General features: G+C 39.6%; 1 pseudogene across 1 annotated transcript; it reads right to left on the reverse strand.

The window, feature by feature from the left end:
- Window positions 1–11,673: 11,673 nt before the first annotated feature.
- Window positions 11,674–12,577, reverse strand: LOC306670432 (vomeronasal type-1 receptor 90-like; annotated as a pseudogene). The gene has a single exon. The product of its transcript is annotated as a vomeronasal type-1 receptor 90-like (transcript).
- Window positions 12,578–17,998: the final 5,421 nt, after the last annotated feature.

Consider the following 17,998-nt stretch of genomic DNA (forward strand, 5'->3'; position numbering starts at 1 on the left):
CTGATGACATGATTATATATTTAGAGGAACCTGGAAATTCCACCAGAAAACTCTTAGAACTCATAAGTGAATTCAGTAAAGTAGCAGGTTACAAGATCAATGCCCATAAATCCAATGCATTTTTATACATAAGTGATGAATCTTCAGAAAGAGAAATTAGGAAAACTACCCCATTCACAATAACCTGGAAAAAAATAAAATACTTGGGAATCAATCTCACAAAAGAGGTGAAAGACCTCTACAATGAGAACTATACAACACTAAAGAAAGAAATTAAAGAACACCTTAGAAGATGGAAAGATCTTCCATGTTCTTGGATAGGAAGAATTAATATTGTCAAAATGGCCATACTACCTAAAGTGCTATACAAATTCAATGCAATTCCAATTAAAATCCCACTGACGTACCTTACAGAAATAGAGCAAGCAATTATGAAATTCATCTGGAAGAATAAGAAACCCAGAATAGCTAAAGCAATCCTTAGCAGGAAGAGTGAAACAGGGGGTATTGCAATACCAGATCTTCAACTCTACTACAAAGCAATAGTAACAAAAACGGCATGGTATTGGTACCAAAATAGAAAGGTAGATCAATGGTACAGAATAGAGGACACGGACACAAACCCAAATAAATACAATTTTCTCATACTAGACAAAGGGGCCAAAAATATGCAATGGAGAAAAGATAGCCTCTTCAACAAATGGTGCTGGGAGAATTGGAAATCCATATGCAACAGAATGAAACTAAACCCATATCTCTCACCATGCACGAAACTAACTCAAAATGGATTAAGGACCTCGGAATCAGACCAGAGACCCTGCAGATTATAGAAGAAAAAGTAGGTCTAGATCTTCAACATGTCGGCTTAGGACCAGACTTCCTTAACAGGACTCCCATAGCACAAGAAATAAAAGCAAGAATCAATAATTGTGATAGATTCAAACTAAAAAGCTTTCTCTCAGCAAAGGAAACTATCAGCAATGCGAAGAAAGAGCCTACAGAATGGGAGAATATCTTTGCCAATCATACTTCAGATAGAGCACTAATCTCCAGAATCTATAAAGAACTCAAAAAACTTTACTCCAAGAATTCAAATAATCCAGTGGACAAATGGGCTAAGGAAGTGAATAGACACTTCACAGAAGAAGATCTACAAGCAATCAATAAACATTTGGAAAAATGTTCAACATCTCTAGTAATAAGAGAAATGCAAATCAAAACCACCCTAAGATTCCATCTCACCCCAATTAGAATGGTGATTATCAAGAATACGAGCAACAACAGGTGTTGGCGAGGATGTGGGGAGAAAGGTACACTCATACATTGCTGGTGGGGCTGCAAATTAGTGCAGCCACTCTGGAAAGCAGTGTGGAGATTCCTTAGAAAACTTGGAATGGACCCGCCATTTGACCCAGCTATCCCACTCCTTGGCCTATACCCAAAGGACTTAAAATCAGCATACTACAGAGACACAGCCACATCAATGTTCATAGCTGCTCAATTCACAATAGCCAGACTGTGGAACCAACCTAGATGCCCTTCAATTGATGAGTGGATAAAGAAACTGTGGTATATATATACAATGGAATATTACTCAGCCATAAAGAATGATAAAATTATGGCATTTGCAGGCAAATGGATGAAATTGGAGAATATCATGCTAAGTGAGATAAGCCAATCTCAAAAAGCCAAAGGACAAATGATATCGCTAATAAGTGGATGATGACACATAATGGGGGGGAGGGAAGGGTTAGTGTTAGGGTTAGAGTTAGGGTTAGGGAGGGGGGCAAGTATGGAGGAAGGAAGTACTGTATAGAGGGTAAAGAGGGGTGGGAGGGGTGGGGGGAAGGGAAAAATAACAGAATGAATCAAACAACATTACTCTATGTAAATTTATGATTACACAAATGGTATGCCTTTACGCCATGTACAAACAGAGAAACAACATGTATCCCATTTGTTTACAATAAAAAATAAATGAATAAAAAAAATAAAGTTTTGAAATTCTGGTTTCCAGTAATCAGGGCAGTGGTTCCTACAGCTGTGGAGCCCACTATACCTATTCCCACTAGGAGGGGAACTAAGACAGGGGCCACTTGTTTAGATATTAGTCCCATATGTTCTTTCTTCCCTCTCCATCATACATCTGGGGAAAGATGTGAACAGTAACACAGAAATCATCCCATTTGGTAATCTCAAAAAGTTCAAGGGCCAAACATGGAGTTATTCCTTACGTCGTCCAAGTAAGAGGAAAAAACATGATTAACGTTTTTTTAGTCTTATCTTTAGATGTGGTTGGGATCTCTGAGGGCTGTCCATTTTTCTGTTGTCTTAACTCAGATGTAATGAGTCCACATTGTGTGTAAGGTCCCTTCCATTTTAGCCAGGTGTTAGTCCTTACTGGACAATTTGATGTAGACATAGTCTTCTGACTGAAATGGGTGTTGGAAATCAGTGGTCTCTTGGGGCTGGTTCTCTCATAAGTTGATCCTGTTTGGGAGAGTTAACAACAGGTTTGAACAGGAGCAGGTTCTTGGTAAGGGTGGAGGAAGAACTCTGAAAGAATTAACATTTTCTTCTCTAAGGTTATTTGCCTCCAACTTTCTGGATCCAAATTGGCCCTTATTTTTGTGATTTAACCCAATTTGCCTATCTATATTGACTGTCTTTTTAAAATTTTTATTATTACCACTCTAATTTTAGGGACTTTTCACTGATGTAAGGAAAAAGGGCAATGATCGATCTTGCTGCTTCAAGCTGAGAGGGGGCGATGTGGGGTGGGACAAGCAGTAAAAAGTTCCTTTAAGAATTTGGATCTTTTTAGGGGTAAAAGTCTTATTCTATGAAAGAAACAAAAAAACCACGAGTACAAAATAAATAGCATCTGGAACATGTCAATAAATATCATGAAGCTGATAGAAATTAATTATCTCTTACAAGGATGTGAACAGCTGAGACATTGTTCACATAAAAGGCCTAACAAAGTCTAACAAGGCTGGAGAGGATAAGGCCTTAATTGTAAATCTTAACACTGTTGGAGTTATCAGGAATACAAACACAACATTTAGTTACTTACTGTCATCTGATTTTTGTAAAATATCTTTTTACTGGCATGATCTCTTTGTTTAGTAGAAATCCCTTTATTTTGTTACTTAGGGTTAGAGAATCACACTAGCAAACATGATTAAGTCTACTTATATCAGAGTTTAAGATGATCTTCAGGCCTTAAACTGACTAAAAACTTATAACTCTGGCAGTTTCTCTTGATAATTATCAGGCATTTTTTGTCTAAGAATCGTTTTTGTTACCTCCAGTTTTATTTATATATATTTTGGGGGCTAACACAAGTGTACATCTTAAGTTACATGAAAATAACAATTGCCTTATTTTTGAAATGTCCAGGAATGACTGTGTTTTGGTTTTAACTATTTTGCTAAGTGTTTAAGACCAAGCTTGTCAAATTTACCTTGTTCCTATCTACTGTTAAGAGTCAGCTGAGTTCCCACAGGGGTCACTCTTGGGGAACTTGAGAGCAGCTTCTTAGCTCCTTTAGTGCCATTCACCTGGTCGGGTCTCCTTGATGAGCTGGCTTCCTTTGGAAGCATTAGGGATGTCTCCCTTTCCCAAGGACCCTCCTCTGCAGCAGGTACACTGATTGGCTTCTTATCCTCTAGTGGTCACATCAGTCTCCCTGATCGGAAGGTTGTGTGGCCCAGAGTTGCAAAGCTCCTTAGAGAAGTCCTCTTGTTCCTGGGTTTAGGCTGACTCTGAGGGCAAGAGCCAAATACTGATTCTCTTGACCCCTTTATTTTAATCTCAATCTTTAGGTTTTGATCTTAAACATCCAGCAAGTCAGTTTCACCAGTCATACAGTAAGAGTACTGGGTTTGAACTTTAATATCTATGACTTTATAGTCATTTACCCACTTTTATTAAACTGGGGTCTATATTATCTGTCCTATAGGTGATGGCTTATTATTACAAATTAATTTAGATTGTTCTTGAAGCAGTACCTCTGTAAAACATTAATCAGTCAACAGTTACAGAGTTTACAAGGAAAATACAAAATGGAATTGAAAGAAAGCTGAGAGAGCTTTTAGTTTTCCTTTTGTGTAGTAAAGTGGCAAAATGTTTTCCTGTTTCATGATATTAACTTTTAAACAGATCAGACTCTCATTATCTTTTAGAAATACAATTACATTTTTATCCCAGTGCAGAAGGTAACATAGGTTTAGGTCCAGTTACAGAACACTAAATGATATAAATAAATCCCCAATAAAATTTCTTATTCTGATAAGTTTAAAATTACCATTACAACTTTAGGTGGAGAACACCAGCTTGATAAAATGTTCTTTTAAACCTTTTAAAGACTTGTATACCTGGAAGATATGAACACATTTAATATATGAATAAGAATAATAGAATCATAATTACATGGATGTTTTTATATTAACCATGTTTAACTTTTAAAGAAAATTCAGACTTTGTAATGCAGTACAACACGCTAACAGTTGCTATTTAACCAGAGTTGTACAAACCCCCAATTTTTAATACTAGTTGCTCTAGAGAATAAAACATGTCAGATACAATGTTAAGAGTAGATTAATGCTTTTATAATTATTGGCCATTTTAGCATATAGACTGAAATTTGGTTTATATCAGTACATTAATATTTGACCTTAGGAAAAACCTTGAATAGTTTAAACTGTTGTGTTACTTACATATACACGCATACCTTTTAAAATTTACTCTTAATTAACATTTTTCAATCTTATAGACACTCTTGTTATTTACTTAGATGTATTACAGCCTTATTTTATCACATAAAGACTTTTTTATCTAGAAACATTTTTATTAAATATATTTTTATATCTAAAACCTTGTAATGTTTTAATCTGTTGATCCCCTCTTTTAAAATTTATATTCTGAAACAACCCTTATAAATTTCTGAATTCAGATAAATTACTCCATTTTAATCCAATGAAATACTTTGTTACTTATAGAACTCTATTTAAATACAGTTGAAACTTTTGGACCCTTTATATAGAATAATACTTGTTAAGACTTTTAGTAACCATGTTTTGATGATAACATAAAGTAAATCTAAACCCTTTTTTATTTACCAATTTATGAAAACACCAAACATGTTTTAAGTATGTTACCTTGTGGAATTTAAGGAGTTAAGAGTACTTGATGTTATATTTAACAGTTAGCATTTTAACTTTTTAAACCAATCAGATGTCTCTAACAAACACATCTATGATCAATCCCATATATGTTAAATTTAATTTAGTTATTTTTTAAAACCAAGATATCAGAAAATTGTATTGAGCCATATCAGTCATTTCTTTTCTGTTGAAGAAACCTATAAACAATGGATATTAGACATTTTATAAAATTAATATTTTATTTACTTTTTGACCACCTGGAAACAAAACTGTGTTAGTAACTAGAAAGCCATACTTTTGTTTGCCCAATTTAAAAACCTTTTAAATCATGTGAATCAAAAATATTTGGATTCATTTTTTAAAATTTTAATTTATGAGCTCACATGTCAACTTTGGAACCAAATATCTGTAGACATGACAATACACTGGTGTACATATACATAAAATAAACAGAAGGACAAAGGACTTATAGCTTATTTTTTAAACCCATTAGATTGAGAGTGAACCCTTGTAAACTGGCCTCTGAATGAAACAGAGCATTAAGAAAACCTTATATTTGGATAAAATAGGTCTGATTAAAAATTAACCTAGGTGTACCAAATCGAAATTACGAACTCAAAAACAACAGAATTTGGGGCTGGGGAGATAGCTCGGCTGGTAGAGTGCTTGCCTTGCAAGCACAAGGCCCTGAGTTCAATCCCCAGTACCGCAAAAAACAAAACAATAAAATATTAAAAGTCTTTTTAGCCTCCATCCTGAGATGAAAAAGAATTAAGAGAATATAGACAAGGTTATGCCCTGTCCCTTCCTGAAGAAGTTTCCCAAAGAGACAGCAAGGGAGCTACTTCCATTGGTCTTTTTGGGAGAGCCCCCTCAGGTTGGGGTCTTGTTCTAAACTGGGTTTTCTGGTCTCTTGGATAGCGGCCACCAAAATTTTAGCCTGGCATTTTGATGGACCAGCTCCAATAGTTGGAAGTTCCTATTGGCAGCTGTTTACGTTTTAATGTAAGCTTCAGCAAACATGGCTAAAAACATTTTTAAGCATATATTTTTTTTTTAACCCAAATTTGACTATAAAACATTTGATCAGGATGTTCAGGTTCCCAAAGACAATTTGGTGGTCCCCTGAGGGGGCCACCTGACCTCGAAAGTTGGCCATTCTCTCTCACAGAATATAGAGAGAGAAAAGACATCACAGCGGGTTCTGTAGCCATTGGCTCTCTTCTGGAATTCCTGGAAATTAGTTAACATGCACTGGAGGGGAGTACATGACTGATGTGAGGGAGACTGACCCATGCTTACACTTAAGGGCAACAAAAAAAACAGAAAAGGACAAACAAACACAGAACAGATAAAACACCAAAGACACAGACAAGTGGCCACTCCAGATTCCAGACCAGAGGAACTGAGCAACATCTTGCCAGCCCCGGACTCAGGAAGTAATGCTGCGTCCAGCCTTCCTCAGAGTCCCCAGATGCAGATCCGCCAGAAACAGACTTACCGGTCTCCCAGGGGTGCAGAAACAGGTGACTCTCTCGGAGAATTTAGTTCAGTCCTGGGGCAGGCTCCACAGACCGTGCAGCCTGGAGCTGAGGAGTGTCTCTCAGAGGCCTTCCCCTAGGAGCAGCGCTGTGGCCTCTCCCCTCCGCAGGAGTTTCCAGGTCAGTGGTGAGCAGTGGTTGCCCACCAGGCAGCGAGCATCTTGCTGGGGCCTCCAAATGTTATGGGGTGCAACTGAAGAACAGACCGATCACCACTGAGAAGTCCAAATTTGAGAGTCTTTATTAAGCCGGCCGGCTGACTGTCTCACACAATGCCCCAAAAGATGGCCACTGGGAGAACAGCCCCGACCACAGGGTTGTAGGGATTCTTATACCAAAAATCACATCAATCATAAGTGTCTGTTGTTACGATTCAAAATTACAAACTAACATCATGAGATCATCGACAGAAGGGGAAGTGGGTCAAAATGACCCTTACCGAGGTACAAACTAAAGAATGGTTACTAATATCCACACAATCACTGTTCACATGGTACATCGTTTAGGAGCAATAGGAATCAAAAGAGAGCAATTCTTTACTACATAGGAGTTGCCATTGTATATTATTAAACATGTCACACCAAGTAACTGATGATGGGCATAGAGGCGGGGTGTCCCCGAGGGAGAAGCTTATTTCCTACATAACATGGAGTCTCAGAGCAAAATGGAGTCTGTTTAGTCATTTCCCTTAGAGTCTGGCCTATAACATTCTCATGGAGTCAGATCTGTCAGCCCCTCACAGAGGGACTCTTTGGTCCCTTGTCCAGTGTCGGTTGAGGTAATAATAGGAAGAAAAGTGGGCTGGCAGGGAGGGGTGACCTGGAATTTTAAATGTCTCTGGGCAGCTGCTGGGATTTTTCCTGAAATTCTGACCATAAATTCAGCTAGCCACCAGCACTTGAGCCCCCTCCTCAGAGACCACCACCAGCTTCAGCTGTGTTGCTCGAGGGGTTGGGAGGACATTTGCACCTGGCTGAGCTCCCAGAACTCTTACTGGATCAAAATATTGCCAAGTGGCGACAGGAGGGGGTACCCCACTGCTCCCCGTACTCCACAGATACACAGATTGGCAGGAAAACAGGTTTTCTTTTTTCTTCAAAGTCAGCTTTGAAGGAAAATAGGAGAAACTTTTGTGTCAAATTCCCATCTTCAAAAGACCCAAGGGCCAGGCCAGGAAAGCTTTTAAAAGAGAAGACAGAGGAATGTGACAGAAAAGGCGGGAAATGCACGTGCGCGGCTTTTGCTGGCCTGTGACTCAGGACACGTCACTGTCGTCAGGCCTGGATGGACGCTGTCTCCATTCTCAGCCTCCCTGGGTCCCCCAGATGGGGGCAACTCTCCAGACTTCACTCGCGAGAAAATAAACACAATGCAGGGAAGCAAGCCATCTGGAAGTTGTCCTTCACTTCAGAGGGACCCTTACCTTCAGTCTGTTGGATTTTCTCTGCCTTCATTCCAACAATAGTTACCCTTTCAGCTTCTGGACTTTTCTAACCCTGCCTTTCACACGTATTGTCTCCACTTGGATCATTTTTTCTACTTACGACCCTGGTTCTTCGAGTGAGGAAGACGTCCTTGACTCCCCAGTAGTGTGGACTCTTCTTATTGAGGCTGGGGGACAAAAAGACAGTGAAGATAAGAAATAATTGGGTCTGACAGGAAGATAGGGACTGGTTAGAAAGGAAAGGAAATAAAATGCTAGTATCTCCAAAGCCCTTCCACCTCTTCCTCCTTCTGTTGCCAAGGTGACCTGCCCCCAGTTATTGTGCCTCCCTGCAGGGAGGTAGGAGTTGTTAGTTAATGCCTCTGGGCTGCTCCCTCCCTGCCCAGGATCTCTCTACCTTTGGCCCACCTTTTGGTCACCTTAGGCAGGATGGAGACCAGAGGGAAGGAGGATGGGGGAGGGCAGAGGAAAGGCCTTGGAAACAAAGAAACCCTACGTCTTTGGACACCCAGCTCTGGGGCTCCTTCTCTGCAGAGAAGTCTTATCTCTGTTCTATCCTTTTATAAAACCTGCTTTGTTGAGAACATGGTGACATCTGTGCAGCCATGTTGTATGAACAAGCCATTTCGGGAACTGGCCCATAAAACCTCCCCCTAGGAAAGGGCGCACAGGTGCTACCCTCAAGAGCCAATACAGGACAAACAGGACGTACTGGGCCCCCGGGGTTTACCAAGGCTGTTAAGAGATACCTGTCTGAGAAATGGGCAGCTGCCTGGAAACCTTATCTATCAAGGACAGGGGAGGGGGCCTAGCCCTGACTCATCTCCTGCACAGTTCACCCCTTCCCTCCTCCCTTCTTCCTCCAGGACCATTCAGTTTTGGCGGGACCCAATGAGATTCAAATAAATCGGCAGGACCCAACGTAAAGAGAACAAATGTTTAGCTGTTCCAATGTTAACCAATAATGTACAGGTCTTTGTATGTGAATGATTGGAAATTTCTTAAGTAGAGTGCTTTCTCATACCTCAGGGCCACTCACCACCCAGCCATGGTAGTGGTCTGAGAGGCTGGTTGCGGTCCAGGCTCGAGCTTGCAATGAAACCTCATTGTGTAATTTGCATTGCCGTGTGTGCACTTTGACTCTCTGGGGATGGGTCAATATTGAACCCCAATAGCTTTCTACACTTGCCTCCACTTTTCTCGGGTGTTCGATCTTCACATCTGGGGAAACGGAACTTGGCTCTGATTGATTCTCCTCACCTGTGGTATCATTATTAGAGCTCTTGGTTTAAGTGGTCTGTCCACGCCCACCCCCCTTTAGGAAGGGGACAATAGGGTTCACCTTTAGCTCTCCTGGAACTTGACATCATACCTGTAACATAATGGGCACTTACTAAATATTTAGTGAATTAATTAAACTGCTTGTATAAATCAGTTCTTTGTTGTTAAAAAACACATAGAGTTCAAATTCACACAGTATAACATGAACTATAACAGGAAACAGTAACCTTTACCAGTTGACATTAAGAGTCACGGGTTGGTCAGTCAGAGCTGTGTGGGCTAGTTTTGAACATCACAAATTCCTGCCCCAGGCCAGTTGTCATGACACAGCTATGCCATTAATAAAACAGACATATTTGTGTCTCTCCTCAGTGTCAGAATTCATTGAACAGCAATAAACCCACAAGCTACATTCACTTCCATTAGCTTTAATTCTTTGAAAACTCATGGTTCACTTGGTATCAGGACTCTGGTAACCACAGGTTCTTTTTATATCATTCCAATCTTGATTACTCAAGTCATGCAGCACACTTTACACAATGATGAATAGGTTACAGAACGGCTAAGAGAGGGTTCACAGTGGCCACAGGGTTTAAAGAGACAGAACTGAAAGCAAAGACTCTCAAATGCAAAGGAGTCACCGGCTGGTGGCCAGATAAGCTCCAACCTAATGGAAAAACTTGAAGGCATGGAATTTGTTCAAGGTGTATAGTTTTTCAGGGAAAGCAGCTGTTCAAGGTGAAGTACAGAGCAGTTCAAGTCAAAGTGGAGGTCTGGATGGCAAGCAGTTTCAAAGTGGGCTGCATGAGACAGGGAGATGGAGCTGAGCTGAACCCCCTGGGAAAAGTCTAGAGCTGATCCGTTGGCTCCTGACCAGATGGTCTAAGAGGATGGTCTGAGGATGATGCATCCAGGTGTGTCCCTGCACCATGGTCTTTTCTCCTTTTATATGCTTTGGGTAAAGGGTCCCATCATGTGGTGGTCTGTTGTGTTCGGTAATCTCACCAGCCTGGTTTTTCTGATGTGGTTTTATCTGCTCAGGCATCTGTCGCCGCCTGCGGCAACAATTCCCGTGGATATTTGTTACCACCTGCAGCAACAATTGCACGGGTATTTATAGGAGGTGGACTGGAAATAAACTACTTCTATTCCTGAGCTGCTTCCTTGCTTGCTTGCTTATTCTCTAGCTTATTGAGGAAAAAGAGCTTGCCTGATTTTAGAGAAAGAGAGGCTTTGAGAGGAAGATAGGCTTTGCTTATAGAGGAAGTTTTAGAGAAAGATGGGCTTCTAAGCTTATCAGAGATCTATTTCTTCTTAGAGTTCTGCTGCTTTTTCTTAGAGGTGCGTCCTGCATCCTGTGAACTAAAGGTGCATGCTAAAGGTGCGGTGCTTCTTCTTTCTGCTAGCTGCTTCTTTTCCCTGCTAGCTGCTGCTTCCTCTGCTTCTTACTGCTGGCTGCTTCTTTTAGCTGCTTCTTTCTCTGCTAGCTGCTTCTTTTTCCTTCTACCTACTGCCTGCTTATATTCCCTCCAGGAGGCAGAGGGCAGGGCCACGCCAGTTGAGATCAGGCGAGGAGCCAGCTGCCCTATCACCGCAAAGGTTAAAACAAGCAGGCCCAAGCAGGAGCACTCGGGAACTCCTGTGCACGCGTTGTGTGCATGGACTTAATTGAATACGGCCAATGATAAATCACCTGGGTGTGCTTATATTAATCAACCTCCTCACCGTCGATGTGATCAAAACAACCTCCAGCTGGCCGCCAGGCGCCCCAACAGGCATCCACGCACTTCTGAGTTCATTTGGTAAGTTCATGTTTTAGCAGCACAACTAATTTCTCAGTTTGTAAGCCTATGGTTGGGCTGTGCAGCTGGGGTTATTCTTTTGGATAAGTTCTGTGTGTCCAGCCCCTGGTGGTTATCCGTTTGCCCAGACAAGTTACCAGGTCATGCTGCGTTACCACTTGCATTCCAAATAGAGCGACTCAGGGCCAACCCATGAATGACTCAGGGCTGGGCACAGCCTGTTCTTCACATGGGTCTTCTCTGACTTTCAAGTTTTTTTTTTTTTTTTTTTTTTTTTTGCTGTTTCTATTACATATTTTTTATTCACTTGTCTCAAAGTAAACAGATTTAACAAAACATGCATATATCTATATTCACTTAACCCAGGGATCATATAGTCTGTGCCATGATTTACTGTTCAGAAGCCATTATATTGGTACATTCAGAGAAATTACATATCACTCTAGTGAAACGTGTTTTGTCTTTCCCAAAAAGGATTTGAAGAAGTTAATAATTTGTTTTTCAGTAACGATTAGCAACATAGGACTGGTTGTGGCATAGCCATTAGCCACCATCATCTGGATAAGGTGACAAACAGGGTCATTGTTCCACATAGTTCTTAAGGAAGACAAGATACAGTCCAAACAGTACATGAGCATGAAGAAACTCATGAGCAGCAGGATGGGCCTGGTGGCCCTCTGTACAGGGAATGCTCTGGGAGAAAGACTGGTGGCATGAAGGTGCTGGAAGTGCTTCTTATGCCTGCACAAGAGGGTCACCATGTACCACTCGAGAGGGCCATGAGCCCTATAAGGAAGCCATCCCGGAATATACCTAATACAGAAAATAAATGCCTGAGGAAGTGACTCACTGGTAAAATCGTGCAGGATTCAGTAATAATTATAAGATCACATGAGGTCACATTGGGGATGGCAGTAGGAGAGATTGAGAAGTGAGCACTCCGGGAATGTAGAACACCCACAGGAACACAAGGGAGCACAGGCTCTGATGTGGGGACTTATGTTTGAACTTTGCCAAGCAGGAGCTTCTGGGGCTGGGGGTGATTGCCTGGAGGACACTCAGCAGGCAGGTGGCACAAATGGAGAAGCCCCTCAAACACCTGTACAAGTAGATCAGTGATTTACATTTGTTGTCATCCCAAAAGACCTGAGGCACAAAAATATTTGTAGCACTGTGCCCAATAATTATCAGCATCCCTATGTGGATTAGGGTCAAGAGCCCAATGATCAAGTCAGTGGGCTTGAGTTTGTACTGGAGAAGGAACCTGAAGATGTGGAAGAGAAGAAGGATGGTGTTGGCTGAGATCCCAATGATAACTCCAGAGAAAAGTGCATTTCTCATTCTAATAAGATCATATAGTTGGTTGGTCTTTTTCAGCTTTTGGGTAAAGAATCACATTATATCTTAGGAGAAAAGTATTTTCAAGTATTTTCAATAATGCCAACTCCTCAGCCCTTTGAGGCTGGGACTGGAGTTCCCAAATAGTGGAAAGGCCACCTGTGGTCTTTTTCTGCTTCCCACTTCCTGGGTCTTCAGCTTAAGTGGCTTGCATTACTGTGTTCAAACTTCTACAGTAAAATGGGATCTTAAAAGAGAAATTCTGAACATGATGTTGCTTTGTTTAATACGTAGAGCCAGTTTATTTTCCCAAGGTTACATGGTGGAGGAAAATCCTGTCCTATCTAGTACGGATGGCAGGCTTATTAGATTAAGGGAGTTGTTGACAGGATGAATTACAAGTCCAAGGACAATGAGGACTTTGTCATTCCTGCATTTCCTACAGGCCTCAGCAGGGGTTCACTGAAATGCCTAGGATTGCAGGTTTCCTCAGACTGTGGTCTAAAGTTAACCTCATGCTCTTTTGATTCATGGTAGAGTGCTTGCCTTGCAAGCACAAGGCCCTGGGTTCAATCCCCAGCAAGGCAAAAAAAAAAAAAAAAAAAAAAGAGAGAGAGAAAAATGAAATAAGAAATTCATTTGTCATGATATCACCAGCAAAGATACCACTGAACACAGGAAGGAAATGTCTTCATCTCCTCGGCCTTCCAGCTTCACATCTGGCAAAAATGTTAAAGCCTTGGTGAATACTGTTTCTTCTCTTCTAGAAGTTGTCTCAAACTTAGATAAAGAGAACAAAGAAAATAATTGCCTTACCAAATAGAAGAAAAAGTAGGCTCGAATCTCCACCACGTTGGCTTAGGACCAGACTTTCTTAACAAGATGCCCAGAGCACAAGAAATAAAAGCAAGAATCAATAAATGGAATAGATTCAAACTAAAAAGTTTTTTTCTCAGCACAGGAAACGATCAATAATGTGAAAAGAGAGTATACAGAGTGGGAGAAAATCTTTTCCACACACACTTCAGACAGAGCACTCATCTCCAAAGTTTATAAAGAACTTAAAAAACTTTACACCCAAAATACAAAGAACCCAATCAATAAATGGGCTAAGGAACTGGGCAGACACTTCACAGAAGAAGATATACAGGTGATCAACAAATATATGAAAAAGTGCTCATCATACCTAGTAATTAGAGAAATGCAAATTAAAACCACACTAAGATTTCACCTAACTCCAATTAGAATGGCTATAATCAAGAACACAAGCAATAATAGATGTTGGCGTGGATGTGGGGAAAAAGGTACACTCATCTATTGCTGGAGGAGTTCCAAATTGGTGCAGCCACTCTGGAAAGCAGTATGGAGATTCCTCAGAAAACTTGGAATGGACGCACCATTTGACCTAGCTATCCCACTCCTTGGTTTATACCCAAAGGACTTAAAATCAGCAGACTACAGTGATGCAGCTACATTAATGTTTACAGCAGCTCAATTCACAATAGCCAGATTGTGGAACCAACTTAGATGCCCTTCAATTGATGAATGGATAAAGAAACTGTGATATATATATATATATATACGATGGAATATTACTCAACCATAAAGAAGAATAAAATTATGGTATTTCCTGGTAAATGGATGAAGCTGGAAAATATCATGCTAAGTGAAATAGGCCAAGCCCAAAAAAACCAAAGGCTGAATATTTTCTCTGATAAATGCATGACAATATATAGTGAGGGGGAGTGGCTGGGGCGGGGAAGAGAAGAATGAAGGAACTTTGGCTGGTGTAGAGGAAAAAGGGGTGGGAGGGGGTGGGGGACAGAAAGATGGTAGAATGAAACAGACAGTATTACCCTATGTATATGTATGATTACATGAATGGTGTGAATCTACATTGTGTACAACCATAGAAATGAAAAGTTGTACCCCATTTGTGTACAATGAATCAAAATGTAGTCTGTAAAAATAAAAAAGATTTTAATAAAAAAATAATTGCCCTAGTACACGAAGATCACAATATATCATGGACTCACCTGTCAAGTTACCTACTCCTTTGGAATTAGATTTCTTGTTGAAAAGTTTCAACTGTGTTACTGTCAGTCAAACTGGGGAAACAACCTGGATCCCCACCGGCTGTATTCAGTCACCTGCCCACACAAGAAATAAGCAAATGGTAAAATGAGGAAAAATGAACTTAATGTGGTTTGATCAAACTGGGGAGAAACAGGTAGACTGATTTTCCACAAGTCCAATAGTGGCTAAAATTTATAGAAAGAAAATTCAGGAAACAAACACATGGAGATTTAGCTAAGGTGTGCTAACCAGAGAATGTATCAGACAGTTTCAGGTTCCTTGGGCCAGCAGATAGGTTTTCAGTTTTCTTTCTCAGCATGAAGAAGTTTGGGAACTTTTAATTTCAAAGGGGCTCCGTTTCAACTGAATTTAGAATTTAAAATCTAACCTCCACCAAAGGAAGGTAAGATCACCAAGGAGGACAGAGCCATGTTGATCCGGCCTGAGAACAGGAAGCCATGCCAAGCATGAAGTTCTTGGTACTGGTTCGCACCCGGGTACAGGGAGCTTGCTCTTCTGCACAGGGACTGCCTACATGTGCGGGCGGGTCATCCCTCCAGTCTTATTTCATGGCTTAGTCCCCTTAATACCAGAAGGTTCGTTTAGCATCTTGGAGACCAAGATAGGAGTTGTAGTGATCCAGACTGAATGAAATGCAGCAAGAAAGCCTTTTGAGGATCATCTCCTCTGAAGCCAAAAACCTCATTAAAGGCAATTTTCCAGAAGGTGGATTCGGAAAGAATAATGATTACAGTTTTGACTTTTATAAATATGTTTTCTCCATTTCCATGACAAGATCATTATTAATTCCCACTGAGCCCGGAGGACTGTGGCTCCTAAGTCCAGTGGAATCTGAAGAGACTGAGTTCACATACTTCAGTTTCTAAGTGTTAGAGCCAACCTCTCGTTCTCTCCAGAAATTTTAATCACCACAAATGAATACTAGTTTTCCCTCAAATGATCTTGAGGGATGTCTGTACCACAGGATCTCTGGTAAACGAGATATGCTTAGTGATTCCTGTCCAGCTGAGTTTTGTTTTGTTTTCTTAAATGTAGGAGATGGACTGGAGTTTTATATATATATATATTTTTTTTTTTTTTTTTCCTCACCAGACAATAGCATAAAAGATAAAATTCATTCTTTTCCCTTAGTTACACTAGTGGACAATTTTTGCTACATTCACTAGATAATTTAATATTATTTTCTAACTGTAGTACTTACTTATTTCTGCTCAAATGTTTGTTATTTTTTTTCCTCCCACTAGTTTTGGATTTGACTTATTTTTGTTTCTTGAAGTCCTAGAGACGTATCTTTGGGATGTATATTTGAAAGATTTCTATTTTTCTAATGTAGGTACTCTTGGTATACACTTGCCTCTTGATCCTGTTTGCTGCATCCTATAGGTTTGGGTATGTTGTGTGCACATTTTCATCTGCTTCAAGACATTTTTAACTTTCCTTCTGATTGATTTCCTCAGTGACCCATTGTTCATTCAGAAGTGAGCTGTTCAAACTTTTTGTATTATTTGTATTATTTATTTATTTATCATTTATTATTATTTGTATTATTCCTAAAATTTCTTTTGCTGTTGACTTCCAGTTGTATTTCATCATAATCAGAAAATATACAAGGGATGATTTCAATTTTTAAAAATATATCCACCTAATAGATCTTTAAATTGTGCAGCTTATTATATGGTCCATTCTGGGGAAATGGTCCATGTTTTGATGAAAACATATTCAGCATCTTTGTTGGATGGAATACTCTCTAAACATATGCTAAGTCCATCTGGGCTATACAATAATTTAACTCTGATCTTTATCTATTGATTTTTTTGTCTGTATGATCTGTTCCCTGATGAAAGTAGGATGCTAGGGTCTACTGAAGCATTAAGAGTTCATCTCTCCCTTTAGGTCTAATATTGTGTGTTTAATAAAACATTAGCTGCTTATCAATTTTATAATTGTTATATCTTTTTGTTGAATTGATCCCTTGGACATTATATAGTTACCTTCTTTGTCTCTTCTTACAGTTTTTATCTTAAAGTTATTTTTTTCAGATATAAATCCTACTCACTCTAGGTTTTCCTTTGCTTAGAACATCATTTTCCATCCTTTTATTTTGAGTTTGTGTATGTATTTACTGGTGAAGTGAATTCATATAGGCAGCATGTCGTTGGGTATTTTTTTTTAATCCATTCGGTCAGTCAGGTGGAGAATTTAGTCTCTTTATGTCCAGGTTCTCATGGTAGGTGAAGACTCATTCTTATCATTTTGTTGAATTTCTCCTAGTTATTTTGAATATTCTTTGTTCTTCCTCTCTTGTTCATCTTTGTGGTTGGATGGTTTACCACAGTGATATTGGGTTGTTTTTATCTTTCTCTTTTGCAGATCTACTCCTCTAGTGGGATTTATACCCTCACAATGGTTGTTACCTTTTTTATAACTTCTGCATGTATAACTTCCTTCAATATCTTTGGTAAGGTTCCTGTATTTCTTCAGTTATGGCTTGTCTTGGAAAGCCTTTAATTTTTCTTCACTTCTGAAGGACAACCTTGCTGGGTGTAGAAACCTTGGTTGGTGATTATTCTCTTTCAGGATGTGGAATGTCATTCCTTTTCTCTCTGGCCCATGAGGTTGCTACTGAGAAGTCTGCATAGTCTAATGGGGATACCCTTAAATGTGACTTGGTAATTTTCTCTTGCAGATTTTTAAATTCTTTCTTTGTCTTACATTTTGAGAATTTGATTATAATATGCTGTGGTGAAGATGTTTTTGGGTATGTCTATTTGTGGTCCTATGAGATTCCTGTACATGATAGCCCTATCTTTCTCAAGGTTATAGAACTTTTCTGCTATTATTTATTCATATGGGTTTTCTATATTCTTAACTTTTTCCCCCTTAGCTTTTGGAATTCTGAAAGTATGGATGTTTGTTTAATTGATGGTGTCCCAAATGTCTTGAATGTTCTCTTCATTCTTTCTTCTTTTTCTCTGACTGATATTTAAAAAGGTCAGTCTTTAAGTTCAGATTGTTGTCAAAGCCTTCAAATATATTTTTTATTTTACTTATTGAGCTTGTTATTTCCCATATCTCTATTTGGTTCTTTTTCAGATCTCTCTGTTGAATTTCTCACTCATATGCTGCAATGTCTTCTGGTTTTATTTAACTGTTTATGTATTCTCTTGGATCTCATTGAATTTTGAAAATAATCATTCTTTTTGATTCTTTATCATGTATTTCACCCATTTCGATTTCATGGGTATCTGTTGCTAGAGAGTCATTGTTTTCCTCTGGAGATGTCATTTTACCTTGTCATTTTCATATTTCTTGCACTCCCACATTGAG

This window comes from Sciurus vulgaris, assembly GCF_902686455.1.
Source record: "Sciurus vulgaris genome assembly, chromosome: 10".
Classification (NCBI taxonomy): Eukaryota; Metazoa; Chordata; class Mammalia; order Rodentia; family Sciuridae; genus Sciurus; species Sciurus vulgaris.